The sequence below is a fragment of the Coffea arabica genome, chromosome 2e (genome assembly GCF_036785885.1).
Source record: "Coffea arabica cultivar ET-39 chromosome 2e, Coffea Arabica ET-39 HiFi, whole genome shotgun sequence".
Lineage (NCBI taxonomy): Eukaryota > Viridiplantae > Streptophyta > Magnoliopsida > Gentianales > Rubiaceae > Coffea > Coffea arabica.
Window position 1 is genome coordinate 33,633,813 of NC_092313.1, and position 16,877 is coordinate 33,650,689.

The 16,877-nt window shown below is 49.5% G+C and overlaps 1 pseudogene; it reads right to left on the reverse strand.

The window, feature by feature from the left end:
• Positions 1-2,654: 2,654 nt before the first annotated feature.
• Positions 2,655-15,738, reverse strand: LOC113728991 (probable amidase At4g34880; annotated as a pseudogene).
• Between the last annotated feature and the right edge of the window lie 1,139 nt (positions 15,739-16,877).

The window sequence follows — 16,877 nt, forward strand, 5'->3', positions numbered from 1 at the left end:
AACTCAAAGTGGAAGCATCATGGTTATGGCAAAGTCTTCACAGTTCCATACCTGTTGGAAACTTTTCAAAATTTGTATGATGTACATACATGTATTTAATGTATATTCATGTTTTTGGTACATGTATAGTATTGTGAATGTTTCTAAAATGTACATTCATTTATGAATGTATTCATATATATGGGAATCTTTGAATGAAAGGATAGATTCATGTTTTGATATGCATGAATTAAAGTACATGAATTTGTACACAATACTTTGAATCTAGTCATACAAGTATTTAATGAGTTCTTTTGTTTCTTAAACAATCTTCCTATATGAAGATGTCAAGTAGAGAATGGTTTGCTGCAGAAAATTACTTTCCTACTATTGTGTACTCTCTCAAAAGCACTCCATAGTTCACAAAAGGTTTGTCTTGCTTTGTGCAAGAGTTTAGGACAAACAAACTTCATCTTATCCTAAAGGATATTTGTCCAAGATTATTGCACATTATACCGGACAAATAAAGCCTAAAGGAAAGTGATATCTATCACGATTTGAAGCCAATTTTTGTCACAATATTTGCCAGTTCTTTGCAATTTTTCCAACAATACCTTTAATGTCTAGTGGCCTGAGGAAAGAACTAAGAAGTGGAGATGGCATATCGGTTAACATCTGGAATGATTGTTGGCTACCTAGAATTGACCGTGGAAAAATCTCATCATCAAGACCAGCCGGATGCACGGTGGAATGGGGTAGTGAACTGCTGCAATCTCTGCTCACACAGGAGGGAATTCAAAAAATCCAACAAATGCCAATATGAATGTTTGGTGGTAAAGATAAGTTCAAATGGCTCCACTCAACTATTGGCCTCTACACAACAAAATCCGGATATGTGGTTGAGAAAGCGAGATAGAAGGTCAAAGGAGCAAGCATGAAAGAGGAGGGCAATCCAGGCAGAAACAAAGAGCAGTCTAAACTACGGAATCAAATATGGAGCATGAACATTTGAAACACTTCCTATGGAAGTGCCTTCACAACATTCTACCTACTAACGAAGTGGTGTTTAGAAGAATAGGAAAAGGAAATGCTAGATTGAAATTACTGTGGAGAATCTAAAGAAACTCTGGAACATGCACTCTTATCGTACAAAGCTAGCTGGCTTGGAAATCCTCTCCAATAAAGTGGGATGGACTAGAGGAACAGAAACGGAATTTCTGGATTTGGTGGGAAACTATGCAATGTATTGAGATCCAAATATGATATGTTGAATTTTTTTTAAGCACTACATTAAAGTTCACATGTCTATTGCACTCCCTCTCCCTTTGCCTCTCCATATTAACCACACTAGTAATGTGTAGTTGTAGGCTTAGTGTTCTGGATCTACAAGAGGGTTCTAGCCTAAAGAAGAGGATAGCGGCAGGCCAAATAATGAAAGAGAGAAAATATTTTTAACACAAAGGCATAAATAGTAAGCAAAATAAATTCTCAACATAAATAGTAAGTAAAATAAATTGTCCGATGTCTCCAGAACCCATCTTAGCTAGTACGGATTTTAGTCGACTCTCAAACTTGGTCATATATATATATGTGATTTTGTGCCATGATCTGAGGATTGTGTGAGTTTTTAACGCTGTACATATTCCCTATGAATGTAATGTAATCAAGCCAAGACATATCTTTCCTCTTAGTGCGTCTGATGGCTGCTGTGAACATTCTGTCGGTGCTTGCGGGTGGGGCAGTAGTGTAATGTGGCACACACAATGGAAGGACTTATAAGTTGTAATGGGATATTTTAGAATTTTGAAAGATGTTGTGTACCAAAGAAAAAGGTTAATCATTTTTTTTAAAAAAATTATCTAAATAGATAGTTCCTGGTGATGACTCAAACAACCCATACTGAATTTTAAGAAACTTCCCATAAAAATCACATCCAACGGTAAGAAAAAATAGAGAAACCAGAAACTTCTTGAAGTAAAACTCCAAATTACTGAATCACATAGATTGTCAAAAGTATAGTGTAAGTGGCTTTTCTCCAGATGTAACCCAAAACCACCGAAAAAGAAAGAAAAGAATTATTGGATGCAGAGGACAAAGAAATAGTGGAAGTTGAACATCTTGTCCCGGATTCTTCAATTTTTAGTCCCATTTGACAGAAAAGAAAAACGAAAGTGAAAGAATCCAACTTGATGGAATGGTTGAAAATTGACTGATTTTTCCACATAATAAAACATGAAAAACCAAAAGGAACACTGGACGGTTCATCAGTTTCGGCTTGATTTTTCGACGGTTTACGATTTCAGCATATTAACGGCTGTACAAAAAAAAAAGAGTCTAAAACGGAGTTGTGAATGACCAACCAAAGAAAATAAATGGAAGAGTAGTTTGAGAAAGGTTTTATTGAACAAGCGTTCGATAATACTCAACTAATCATGTGAATGCATACATTTACAATTATTGCCTACCTATGTATTTATGCACTTTCCCCGAACTTTACTTCTTCAAAACATTAACACCTGAACTCCATCTTAAGAGTGCCGACAGATAAAACAATCAAATCACAAAGATCAAAAGAAATTTCAATTGCGGTCTACTGATGTGCCAAAACAAACATGATAAAGATGTTGATGAGATAGTAAATTTTTATTTAGAATTACACAACAAAGATGCCATAGTTGTACAGCAGTCAAGATGCTATTATCGAAAGATGCATCTCAGTTGTATATATGTCCTAAATATGCAGTCTCGAGAGAGGAGGTGGCTTCCTGATCTTTGTGGCTTGCTCAAAGTCATATGCTATCTCTATCAGTTTTGGTTCTGATCCTTTTAGCCCTCCAAAAGAAATGCCATATGGGGTGCCATTAGTGTAATAACCTGCTGGAACATTTATGCCAGGGTATCCTCCGGCAGAAATAGCATATACAATATTGTCAGTAGGCGTCACTAAGGCATCCAATTTATTTTCCTTCATCAACTTCTCGAACCCATTTTTGGACGCTCTAGTTAAATTAAGCAGTAGTTGTCTTTCCATTCTGCCAATGCCATTGGTTTTCTCTGCTGCCTCAAATATATCTTGTCCGTACTTTTTTATCTTTTCCTGAAGCACACACAGTCGAATAGTCTGAGAGTATTGTGTCTCTAACAAAAGGCTATCGACAGAATTGAGCTTGTTGTTTACTTACCAACTTTGAGTGTTTCTTATTAAAGACTATTGCATCAGTTAGGGATCGCACGGGAGAGGTAATCAACTGCTTTAGATAAGCATTTAATGCCAGCTTGAATTCCACATTCATGGCTATGGATTGGTCATTCAACATTGAAGCTGTGATGTTATCGAAGCTGGCTGTATCCACAATGTCTACCAATACTGCACCTCGTTGCCTTGTTTTAGCCAAGACCTCAGAATACTGTGTTAGAACTTTTAACAGTGTTGAAATATGCTGACCAAATCTAACCAAAACAAGATTTTCTATTTGCTCTGTGAATCAACCAAGAAACATGCTGGAAGTTTTTTAATTGGGGCCTGCAGAGGCCCCGTCCTGGGCCTAGACACGTGGTAGCCCAGGTATGGCCGAGCTGGGCCTCGACCCCAGGCCCCTAGTAACCGTCCTGGGCCGCATCGCTGCTAGGGCTCCAGAGGGCCCAGGGGACCATCCCGCAGAGATCGGAGGAAATCCCCCTCGCCGCGGGATAAGGGTTATCCCGGGCAAGTCCCGAAACGTACGGAGGTCGGATTCTCAGGAAGGTATAAATGGTAATGCACACCACTTACACAAGGTACGCTCACTATTGGCACATTACTCTCGGCTGCTTAAATTCCCATAAACCTCATCCACCGGTGAACTAACTTGACCGTCGGAGTGCCCTCGGGGACGACCTCGGGGCCCCCTGTTAGATCACCCTGTTGTCCGTCTTGCAGGCTTGGGACCAGCTCTACCCATCAGCACACCGAGCTCATTAGTCCAGCTCGGTCCGGGGAAGCTCAGCGCTTCTTCAGTTGGCGCCGTCTGTGGGAACCGTAAGGTAATCAAGACTGTGTTGATGGCGAGAACGCGATCCAAGCGAACGATAGAGAGCACCGACCCTGGAGCCGGCGAAGGATCCCAGCGAATGGAGGCCGAGGCGGCTCGGGGTGCCGGGGGCTCAGCCCTCTCAGGGGAGCGGAGGCAGCAGATCTTCCAGTTCGTGACGGAGAATCTCCCCATGCTGGAAGACATTATCCGGCAGGCGAAGGAGGAGGGCGAAGCCGGTGGCGCACAGACCTCCAAGGCGAAGGGGAAAGAGAAAGAACCACTTCCGGACCCCTCGGAGGATGAGTCACGCGACCAGCCCCCCAGAAAGAAACGGCCACGGATTCCCCCTCGCCCCCGAGTCTCGGTGGTCGGGGACAGCGAGAGATACTCCCGCGACCGGCCCGCGGGGAGCCGTCCAAGAGACCCCTCCCCACGGAAACCTACGCGGAATGGGCTCGAGCGTTCCCCTGCTCGGTCTGTGAAGAGCCGGCCGCGCGACCTACCCCCGTGGAAACCTATCCGAGACGAACTCGAGCAGATCTTGCGGCCGCAGTTGTACGAGGACAACTACACCACCTCGCCCTTTCCCCGGGAAATAGAGGATTACCCCCTATTCCGGAGATTCAAGATCCCGAACATTGAGATGTATGATGCTTCAACCGACCCGGAAGACCACCTCTTGGTCTTCCTGACGCACATGCGTCTGCAAACAGCCGCGAATGAGATCCGCTGCAAGACCTTCCCCATGTTCTTAAAGGGGAAGGCTCAGCTCTGGTTCCAAGGTCTGGCACCAGGGTCTATCCGGAGTTTTCCTGAATTGGCCAGATAGTTCGTAACCCAATTCGTTTCCTCGAAAACTTACTCGAAGAATGCAACTCACCTAATGGCTATCAGGCAGAGGCTCGACGAGTCCCTGAGAAATTTCATGACCCGTTTCAACGCGGAGAGTTTACAGGCCAGGGACAAAGACGAAAAGTTGGTCATGGCCGCCTTCACGAATGGGCTCAGGGTAGAGGAGCTCTTCTATAACTTGGCCGAGAAGCCTACTGAAAATCTGGAGGAGCTCCTGACCAGGGCGCACGCGGCCGCTAATGCGGAGGAGGCAGGCCGTCTGAAGAAAGAGTCAGATCGGGAGCTCGGAAATCGGAGGGGACGGGGAAACCCCCCTGAAAGCAAGGATGGTTCGGCCAGGAAAAACGTCTTTGACCGGCTCTCGAGGGAGAAAGCCCCTGCTCCGCCACCACTCCCGGGGAAAGGCTACACCCCATTGACTCGGCCTAGGGCCCAGATCCTGGCTGTTATGGAGGCGGAAGGCCTGGGAGGTCGGCTGCCCAAGATGGGGACACCTCGAAACAAGAGGAACCAGGACCGGTACTGCGCTTTCCACCGCGACGTCGGACACGACACGGAGGGGTGTTGGGCCCTGCGGAAGGAGATCGAAAATCTGATCCAGTGCGGCTTCCTGGGGCGATTCGTGCGGCAAGGTTGCCCCGGCCAGGAGCCCGGGCACACCTACCGCGGAGACCGGGGCGAAGGCTGGAGTCGCGACCGTCCTGAGCGGCGTGACATGCGTCGGGGCCGCTCCCCCGACCAGGACACCCAGAACCCGGCGGGAGTGATAAACACCATCGCCGGGGGCTCCACCGGGGGAGACAGTCACACAGCTCGGAAGAACAGGCGACCTCCCCCTGAGGGGGATGACTCCCTGAAACGGCTGCGCATGGACGAGGAGATCACTTTTGGGCCAAGGGATGCAGTCCCCCTAGCGTCTGGGAACCATGAGGCCATCGTGATAGACATTGTTACCAACAACTACCGGGTGAAGAAGGTATATGTCGACCAGGGAAGTGCGGTCGACATCATGTTCTATCGGGTGTTCAAGGAGCTCGACTTGGAGGACGGGCAGCTGACCCCAGTTCGGACACCACTGATGGGCTTCACCGGACCCCCTATCAACCCGGAAGGAATGATCACCTTGATGGTCACGGTAGGGCAGGCCCCCAAATGCCGGACCATCCCTATCAACTTCGTGGTGGTCAAGCAACAATCCCCATATAACGTGTTCTTGGGTCGGCCTGCCTTGAACGCTCTCCGAGCTATCCCCTCGACGCTCCACCTCAGCGTCAAATTCCCCACTCCGGGAGGAATAGCCGAGGTACGCGGTGATCCAGAGGTGGCCCGAGCTTGCTACTTGGCCATACTTCAAGGACGGGAGAAGGTGGTCGCCCAAACGACCTGCCTGGAGCCCTACATTTCGGGGGAGGAAATCCGGCAGTTGGGCACCCAGGACGAGATAGAGGAGTTCCCCTTGAGGGAGGACTGGCCCGACCAGGTGATCCGCATCGACTCGCTGCTACCCTTTGAGGAGAAGGAGGGTTTGAAGGCCCTGTTAAGGGAATACTCTCAGGTCTTCGCGTGGACGGTTGAGGACATGCCTGGGATTCCGACTGACCTGGCCGTCCACCACCTCAACGTGGATCCTCGCTTCAAGCCGGTGAAGCAAAAGAAGAGGAGTTTCACCCCAGAAAAGAATGAGGTGATTAAGAAAGACGTCGGAAAACTGCTGGAGCCTAAGATCATCCTGGAGGTCTACTACCCGACCTGGTTGGCAAACCCGGTATTGGTTAAGAAAGAGGACCAGACCTGGAGGATGTGCGTGGACTTCACGGATCTCAACAAAACCTGTCCAAAGGACTGTTTTCCTCTGCCGAGAATCTACAGGTTAGTAGATTCTACTGTGGGATTTGATGTCTTGTGTTTTCTGAATGCCTTCAAGGGGTACCACCAGATAGAGATGGCTGAGGAGGACCGGGAAAAGACCTCCTTCATCACCGAGGAAGGAACCTACTGCTACCGGACTATGCCGTTTGGCCTGAAGAACGCGGGAGCCACTTACCAGCGTCTGGTCAACAAACTGTTCCAGAATCAGATCGGCAGGAGCATGGAAGTCTACATAGATGACATGATCGTCAAGAGCCGAACTGATCAGCAGCTCATCCCCGACCTGAGGGAGATCCTGAGCATCCTGCGGGAGAGCCGGATGCGATTGAATCCGAAGAAGTGTACCTTCGGGGTTAGGTCGGGGAGGTTCCTGGGATTCTTGGTGTCTCGAGACGGGATCCGGGCCAACCCGGATAAGCTCCAGGCTATCATAGACATGGCCCCATCGAGGAGCGTAAAGGAGGTCCAGCGGCTAAAAGGAAGGATGGCCGCCCTGAACAGATTCCTCTCGCGTTCCGCGGTCCGGGGGCTGCCCTTCTTCCGGATCTTGAAAACTCCCAAGGACTTTCAATGGATTGCAGAGTGCCAGAAAGCCTTCGCCGACCTGAAGGCCTACCTGGTTGAGCTGCCCACTCTGACCGCCCCGGAGCAGGGGGAGACCTTGTTCCTATACCTGTCCGCTTGCAACGAGGCCGTCAGCGCGGTCTTGTTGCGGGAGGATGGAGGGACTCAGAGGCCGGTATACTACGTCAGCCGTGCTTTGCAGGGGCCGGAAACGCGGTACACGCCGGCAGAGAAACTGGTCCTCGCCTTGGTGCACGCGGCCCGTAAGCTCCGACCTTACTTCCAGGCCCACAGCATCGTCGTCATGACGGATCAGCCCCTACGGCAGATACTTACAAAGCCCAAGGTCTCGGATAGAATGACCAAGTGGGCCGTTGAACTGGCCGAGCACGACATCGGCTATCAGCCTCGCACCGCTATCAAGGCTCAGGCCTTGGCGGACTTCCTCGCTGAGGGGGCTAGCTTGGCCATCACCAGGCAGAGCTCTCCGCCCAGTGAGTCGCGGTCGGGAGAGCCTTGGATCCTGTTCGTAGATGGGGCCTCGAGTAAGGAAGGGAGCGGAGCTGGCCTGTTGTTCATCTCGCCTACCGGGGAGGAGCTCACCTACGCCCTCCGATTTGACTTCCCCGCATCCAACAATGAAGTCGAGTACGAGGCCTTGCTTATAGGATTGCGGATAGCCCACCAGATGGGTATAACCGCGATCAAAGTCCGGAGCGACTCCCAGCTCGTCGTCCTCCAAGTTCACGGGGAATACGAAGCCAAGGAGAATATCATGAAGAAATACCTGGCCAAGGTACGGGAGGCAATAGCCCTATTCGATACTTTTGAAATCGAGCGGGTGCCGAGATCCCAGAACAAGCGCGCGGACGCCCTGTCAAAACTGGCATCCTCCTCATTTGCCCACCTGAGTAAGGAAGTCTTGGTAGAGGTGGTCAAGCAAAAGAGCATTGATCAGGTCCAGGTCTTGGCCATAGACAGCTCGGCCACCTGGATGACCCCCCTGATGAACTTCCTCAGCTCGGGTGTCCTGCCCGAAGACAAAGCGGAAGCTCGCCGACTCCAGCTCAAGGCTGCCAATTACGCCTACGCTGGTGGGACCCTCTACCGGAGGTAGTATCTGTCCCCCTGACTAAAGTGCGTGACTCCAGAGGAAGGCGATTACGTCATTCGTGAAGTTCACGAGGGCTTATGTGCGGCCCATGTGGGGTCCCGAGTACTGGCCAAAAAGTGCCTTCTCCTGGGCTACTATTGGCCCTCGGTGTTCCAAGATGCAGCGGCCCTGGTTCAGAAGTGCCGAGCTTGCCAGGTGCACGCCCCACTGCGCCATCAGCCAGCCCGGGAAATGGTCCCCATCCATAGCCCCTGGCTCTTCGCCCAGTGGGGGATAGATCTCTTGGGTCCTTTCCCTCGAGCCCCGGGGAGATACGAGCACCTCGTGGTGGCCGTCGACTACTTCACAAAGTGGATGGAAGCGGAACCTCTGGCCACTATCTCTGGGAGGGTAATTCAAAAATTCTTCTGGAAAAACATAGTCTGCCGCTTCGGGATTCCGCATGTCTTGATATTCGACAACGGGCGCCAGTTCGCCGAGAACCCCTTCAAGAGCTGGTGTGTCGATCTCGGGATCAACCAGCACTTCACATCGGTCGGCCACCCCTAGGCCAACGGCCAGGTGAAAAATGCTAACCGAACCATTTTGCGGGGACTGAAAACCAGGTTGGAACTAGCCCAGTCTAACTGGCTCGAGGAACTTCCTAGTGTCCTCTGGGCTTACCGCACTACGCCCAGGACGGCTATCCACGAGACCCCGTTCTCCTTGACTTATGGGGTAGAGGCGGTGGTGCCTGCAGAGGTCGGACTCCCCTCACCTTGAACACAGAATTTCGTCGCGTCGGCTAATGAAGAGGAGCTACGGTGCAACTTGGACATGTTGGAGGTTAAGCGTGAGGAGGCGGCGATACGGATGGCTAGGTACAAAAGCCAGTTCGCTCGCTATCACAACGCAAAAGTAAGAAACGTGCAGTATCGGCCGGGAGACTTTGTCTTAAGAAAGAACTCGGTCAGCAGGGCTCACGGCTCCAACAAGCTCGACCCAAATTGGGAAGGACCATACCAGGTCCTCGAAGCGAGCCGAGCTGGTTACTGCAAGCTCGCGAAGATGGATGGATCAGAGGTACCCCGTACTTGGCACTTCTCCAATCTGCGACTGTTCGTAGCGTAGGTTAGACCAGGGTGTTTGGCTGTCTGTTCTTTGGAATCTGAATTTCAATTTTGTCATTCAATAAATGTTCTACTTTCAAGTTTTAAATTCATTCTGATATTTTGCCTTTTTAAGTTCGAATCCTACACTAGCACACTCAGCGCTCCCTCACTCAGTGTCCTAGTGGGGGGCTAGGGGGATGAAAGGTAATGGATGTGATGCCTTTAAAAGTGCGGGAGTGCTCGACCGCAAGAGGTCGGCAAAACTTCAAAGCAGATGGTCGAACCGAGGAGGTCGGCATGGTCAGGGATGCTCGACCCCAGGAGGTCGGCACGAATGAAAACTTTGAAGTCTGAAAGTTCAACGCTTGACCCAGGAGGTTGGCGGGAATGCCTTCAAAGTGTGATGCTCGACCCCAAGAGGTCGGCACGGGTTAAAACTTCAAAGTGGAGGCGTGACCCCAAGAGGTCACCACGGCTCCAAAGGTTAGAGTCTGTGGGTTCCACGTTCGACCCAGGAGGTCGGCATGAATACCTCTAAGGCTCGACCCAGGAGGTCGGCACGGCTCTAAGACCTTAGGACTTGAAGGTCCGACGATGCTCGACCCCAAGAGGTCGGCGCGGGGCGAACTATTCTGGGTTGGTTAGAATTCGGGAGTTCGACGCTCGACCCAGGAGGTCGGCATGATCACCTTCAAAATCGGACGTTCGACCCAGGAGGTCGGCAGAAATATCCTTACAGTTTGGTGCTCAGCCCCAAGAGGCTGGCACGTTCCCTTGATAGGTCTATTTGGTACTCGACCCGGGAGGTCGGCACCAGGTTTTAATAGTCTGATTGCCTTTGGCAATTTAGCTGTGGGATTAAAAAGGGGATATATCCGGTGCTCAAACCAGGAGGTCGGCACACGGCTTTGGTTGCTAAAGTTGGGCGAAGGCGAGAATTGCAAGGAAATGTCCTTCGAGTTTTATATATGCATTCAAAGCCTATCTATTACAAAGCTTCTAAGTCGGTAGTCTCCTTCGAGTTTCATATATGCATTCGAAACCTATCTATTACAAATCCTACCGGGCTATAAGAGAAAGACAGTTCGGTCCCTATTCTTCTTGATGGCAGCCTGCTTAGAGCAGGGGCTAAAGGTACATCTTAAACATGTTGAGAGGCGTATGGTGAAGGCTATTCAAGGTAGCCGCAAAGGCCCTGGGGCAGGGGACCTATCCATCTCGGATGGACCTTCGAGAGCATTTTCAACTGGAGCATGGTCACATCCTTATAAGAAGATGGAAAGGGTTTCTGGAGTGTTCGCCGCCCTAGGCTACCGGCTCCTTCCCGGGAGCTCTGCCGGAAGCTTCATCCTCCTCCAGGGGAACCTCCGCCAGGTCGACTCCCACATCACTCTTGCCCGCTAGCTCCTTCAGGGCATGCCCCTTGCAATACCCGTCAAAGAGCCAGTCTACCTTCTCCTCGGCTTTAGGGTTGTACTCCTTAAAAGCGGCCAAGTCGAAGCCAGGCAGGCCGAGCTCCTTGACCTTATCCAGAGCTCGCGTGAAGCCGATCTGGAGAATGGGCTCGTTGAGAAGGGCGACGTCCTCGGTAAACTGTTCGGAGGAGATGAACTCCCGAACAGCCTTCTTCCGCTCCCGGCTGACGGTGCCGGAGAGCTCGATGGCGTGGTTTTCCTTCAGCTTGACCACGCCGGCCTTCTCTTGGTCGAGCTCCGACCTAGCGGAGGCGAGCTGGACCTGAGCCGTTTCTAGCCCTTTCTCGACCTTGCCCAATTTGGCCTTAAGGGAGTCCACCTCCTTAAGGGCCTGGGTAAGCCTCTGCTCTGTCTCCTGATTCTTCTTTTGCAATTTCTTCAAGTCGGGAGACAGCTCGGAGAGGCGGGTCTCCAGGGCAGCGCCGGCGGCGTTGGCCTGAGGAGGAAAGAAAGCAGGTTAGCGCGTCACGCTATCCAGCCAAAACGCAGAGGCGCAACTGGCCCAAGGGCTAGAAAACTTACTTGAGCCTGGGCGGTGTAATACGCGTCTTGGAGCTCGGAGGGGCTTGCCAACTCCATCCACCTCTTGTCGCGTGGGAGGACCGAGCCAGCAATCAGCTCGCGGGCCACCTCGGGAAACTTGGCCCGGTCGTTGATGGAGAGCCCCCAGGACGGGTAGAAGTGGCGAGGGTCGTGCATAGTGGGGGCCTGACCCGGCTTCAAGGGGGCTATGTGGCGGAAGTGCCACAAGCTCGGGGGAGGTGACTCCCGAGTATGCTTCTCAGTGGAGCCAACGCCCAGATGGACTGGGCCTCCCCATGTCAGCGCGGGGGGGCTGTGCTGGAACCAGCGCGAGCCTCTTTCCGGGCTGGGAGGGCTCGTCCCCTCGACCCCTCTTCTGCCCGGTCGCCTTCTTCTTGTTGTTGGTGGCCTTCTTGGAGGGGGAGGAGGTGTTCTGCGCTTCCTTCTGGGGGGCTTGGTCGCCTCCCGGGGACGGAGCAACCCCAGGGGCCTCCTTGGCCGCCTCTGGCTGAGGGGTGGGGGTAGCCTCCTCAGTGGACGCGCCCAGCAGCTTGGAGAGCCTCCTCACTGCAATTGACATCACCAGGTCAGCCAAAACAGGTCAGTTAAGAGATCGTAATGTATGACATGTATATAAATGTGACAAGCTACAGGGACAGAGTCGGCGTTACAAGCATCAAGGTCGGTTTTGGAGGCCACCACCTCTCCGGAGGACCCGGACAACGTCCCCATCAACCCGGCTGCAGAAATCTGCTCGGTGGAGAACTTGGTGGCATGGAGTTTCACCTTGGAGCTCACCAGCTGGATGAGGGTCTCTGAGTCCAGGTCCTCCGGGTAGGGATCGGATTTCACCTCCCCGACGTTCCACACGGTGGCTTCACGGCCGATGGATTTGACAAAAAAGAAGTCCCCTTTCCAGTTCTTGATGGAAGAGGGGAACCCGTAGAACAGGTCCTGGGTGCCCTTGTCCCCCCGACCTTGGTTCCCGGTCCGGCGGGAGAAGTAATACCACCCAGGAAGGGTGAACTTGAGGATGTAGGCAGCTCGGAAGAGGGAGAGAGAGTAGGGGATGGAGCAGACTTGGCAGTAGATCAGAAATCCTATGATGATTCTAATCGAATTAGGATGAACTTGGGTGATCCTGAGCCCCCAATAGCTCAAGATCTCAGCCAGGGCTGAAGGTATTGGTAGTCGGAGCCCCCTAAGCAGCTGCTCCTTGTAGATGGCTACAAAGTCAGGGGGAGGTCGGCTGGCTCGGTCGTTGGGCCCGGCAGCCCTTGGCTCGAAGGCTGGAGGGATGGAGAAGGACCCGACTAGCTCGGCCACCGCCTCGGGTGAGATGGTGACCTCTTCGTGGTCGGGGCGACCGAAGTCGAGCTCGGCATCGTCCTCCTGCTCGGGGGAATGAATCTCCTCGGAGGAGTCCCTATCCTCCCCGGCTCCCCCCTGGGCTCCGCCGGGAGAGTCGTGCGGGGACTTGGGGGAGGGAACGGACGTGGCCTGTTTCTCGATGAGGGCGTCAAGTTCGGCCGCCTCTTCAGGGCTCGAGCAGAAGGGGAGTGAGTGGAAAGAGAGCTCATGATGGCTATGGGCTTGAGGAGGTCGGGATTGGAAGCGGAAGAAGAAGAAAGAGGAGGGGGTGAAGACGAAGATGGAGATGCAGATGGGGAGGAAGACGAAGAAATGACAATCTGGGGGGCTCTACGCCGGGAAAGGATCTGAGATGCGGTGGAAGTGACGCCGGAATGATTCGACATAAAAAGCAGAGAGTGCCTAAGGAGGAGGAAAAAGTGAAGGGGGAAGGGACAAGACTTACTGATGACTGGAGCAGGAAAAGGATGAAGGAGTCGCCGGAATCTGGGCACAGAAAGCCGGAAGTCTCTTTACTGGGAAATGGAAATGCGCGAAGAAAGGAGAAAATGGCAAATAGAGTCGAGTGGAGTCTGATAACTCCCATTTATAGGGGGCAAAATGGGGGGGAAACAGTTGCTTGAATTTGAACCGTCTCTTGTGAACACATTTAATGAGGGTACGGAGACCGAAGGGACGCGACAACTGAAAGGACGTGGGCGCGGCTTCCCTATGCCAGCACTGTACCGGAGGTGACCTTGGCAGAGCAGTGCGCGGCGCCGGCCTCCCAACGTGGCAGGGGTAGATTAGGTCTGCCTGTCAGCCCTACCTAATCTAGGGGGCTAGTGCAGAGGCCCCGTCCTGGGCCTATACACGTGGCAGCCCAGGTATGGCCGAGCTGGGCCTCGACCCCAGGCCCCTGGTAACCGTCCTGGGCCGCGTCGCTGCTAGGGCTCCAGAGGGCCCAGGGGACCATCCCGCAGACGTCGGAGGAAATCCCCCTCGCCGCGGGATAAGGGCTATCCCGGGCAAGTCCCGAAACGTACGGAGGTCGGACTCTCAGGAAGGTATAAATGGTAATGCACACCACTTACACAAGGTAGGCTCACTATTGGCACATTACTCTCGGCTGCTTAAATTCCCGTAAACCTCATCCACCGGTGAACTAACTTGACCGTCGGATTGCCCTCGGGAACGACCTTGGGGCCCCCTGTTAGATCACCCTGTTGTCTGTCTTGCAGGCTTGGGACCAGCTCTACCCATCAGCACACCGAGCTCATTAGTCCAGCTCGGTCCAGGGAAGCTCAGCGCTTCTTCAGGGCCCAAATGCAAAGTGATCAAAATTCAATTCAAAGTACAAACAGAAAATTTTGTGGTAGTTAGTCATTCTGCTCCTTTATAACTTTACAGAAATGTTCACATGCATCCCAGATCGATCACGATGATCTTTCTCTGGGCACCCAATGTAAGATTTCAATTAGGTATAGTAGAACTTTAAAGGTTATGCTAGTGAACTCACCTTAGAATGTGGAAGTGAGGTTCAAAAGCTTTCAATTCTTCGGAGGAGTTGCTGAATCCTACAAAGGAGTACCTTGGAATCCCCAGTCTCTTTCCCTTAATTCCATTAGACTTAAGAAATTGCAAATAGCCTCCACGAGGAATATACTTGGAAGCTTTTTTGGTTGCTACTGCATCATCAGGATCAAATCCAACAATGGGCGTCCAGAACATACACTGCATCAGAGACAGTCCGGCATATCGGCCTGTTCTGCCCCATAAAGGAATTGTTATGATTTTGTATCAATTTACTAATAGTTTCTTTGTCATCTTTGAGTTCTAATTTCAAGTTTATACTATATGGCGATGAAATACAAGTAAATTAATCATCTTTCATTACCCAACAGTATTCTGTCGAGGCGAGATGGGGACAACACCTGCTCGACTTGTGAGCCCTACAGTAGGTTTGATTCCCACAACCGAATTAGAACTAGAAGGGCATAAAATGGATCCAGATGTTTCTGTACCCAGTGTAACTGCAGCCATATTTGCTGCTACTGATGTTGCAGAACCGGTGCTTGAGCCACATGGATCAGTAGATTAGGTATGGATTCTACATCGAATCAGATCCACAATATGGAATTATATATCTGTATAGGAAATTCTAATTGATCTGGAAATGCTGCATAGGAAATCAACTTTTTGTTTCCTAAGCTACAAATTATTGAAAAAATAGAACAAGAAAAAAAAAGGAAACTTCTGACTCAAATAGTGGCATGGAAGTTTGGAAATTCAGTTGAAGCATATGAGCAACTCACCACACTTTGGCCACGTCTAGCATTCCAACCATTAGGCACATTGTTTGACCTGTATGCAGCCCATTCTGTCATGCTAGCCTTTCCTAATATGATAGCACCAGCCCTCCTTAGCTTCTTAACCACCCCAGCATCCCGAGGTACAATTGATCCTAGAAGTGCATAAGATCCAGCTGTAGTGTTAAGCTTATCCTTGGTTGCAATGTTGTCTTTGAGCAGAATCGGAATACCAGCCAGTCCTGTCACCGATCCTGGCTTCTTAGCCTTTCAATCCTGGTCTGCCTTGTGGGCTAAATGTAGAGCATCCGGATTCACTTCTATGACTCCATTAAGAACTGGATTTAGTCTCCTAATCTCTTTGAGGTAGAATTTAACTAATTCCTGAGAAGTGAGTCTGTTATGATCCAAGGCAATCCGAATATCATGCACAGTAGCTTCTCTGAATGAGAAGGGACTTCCCTCAGCATTATGATTGAGGCCGAGAATAGTAATACTCAAAAAAAGTAGCAGCGGTATATCCATATGGATTTCTATACTGTAATATCTTTGAGAGAAACTTGTTTCTTGCTTTTTCTTTCTGTGATATTCTAAGCTACTGATAACTAGGTACTATTTCTCCATGTGGTACAGTCGGACGATTTCATCCTCTATTGTTGCTTGCCTGGCCATGTTTTCTATGATAAAGACTCTGTTGACTGTGACTTTTGGAGAAAAACATAAATGAATAAAGGACAAGTTACTCGTAACTTCGTGCCTTTTTTTATCCCATGATGCCACATGATACCTTAAAGTATCAAAATATTTACATAATACCCTATGAATTTTTTGTAAAGTGGTATTTTGACAAAAAAAAAAAAGTTTTTATAATGTCCACTTTGCATAAAATTATAGGAAAATTATGTGAATAAATACAAAATCACAAAGGATTCAAATAGATATTTATGCAATACGTTTAGGGTCAAATGAATATATAAGCAAAATCATAGGTAGATTAAGTGGTTATTATAATTTCATTGCATTTACTTCTAGAACACGTCTCAATCAATAACAGTATACCTGACAATTGGCGGATTGGGCGGGTTTTGGGCGAGTTAATACTGGATTTTCACTTAAATGGGTTATATCCAACCCGCCCAACTTTAGATTGGGTTAATTTTGGGTTGGGTCATATTGGGTTATCTCAAACCCATGACCCAATATATTAATTAATACATTTTAATACATAAACTTTTTCACATACATTTTAACATACAAAAATGATTTTTTTCACACACATAAACACATTTTCACATACATAAATGTATTTTCACACACACTTACTTCTTAAGTTCCTTGAAAACACATAAATAGAATAATATTTTATATTGTTTGTATTGTGAATTTTAGATAATAAATTGTACATCTAAATAGACTAGCTAAAAAAATTGTTTACTTTATACTTTTTAATACTACTAATTGATTGAAACTTATTAAATGACAGGAGACATTACTACATTTTGGTATTTGGACTTGGTAATTAAGAGGGAAAATTAATTGTCTTGCTGATTCCAAGCTTCTCATGAAGTTGAAGATTGGAGGTATTTGCTTTAGACGAAATGAAATTGTTGGACTAGTCATGCTCAAGTTGCCATAATTAATCAAAACAAAATAAAATCCGCAAGTCAACTATATGATTCGAAGTTAATATCATGATCTATATACATATAATATATATTAGAAGGTATTTTTTTATTGAT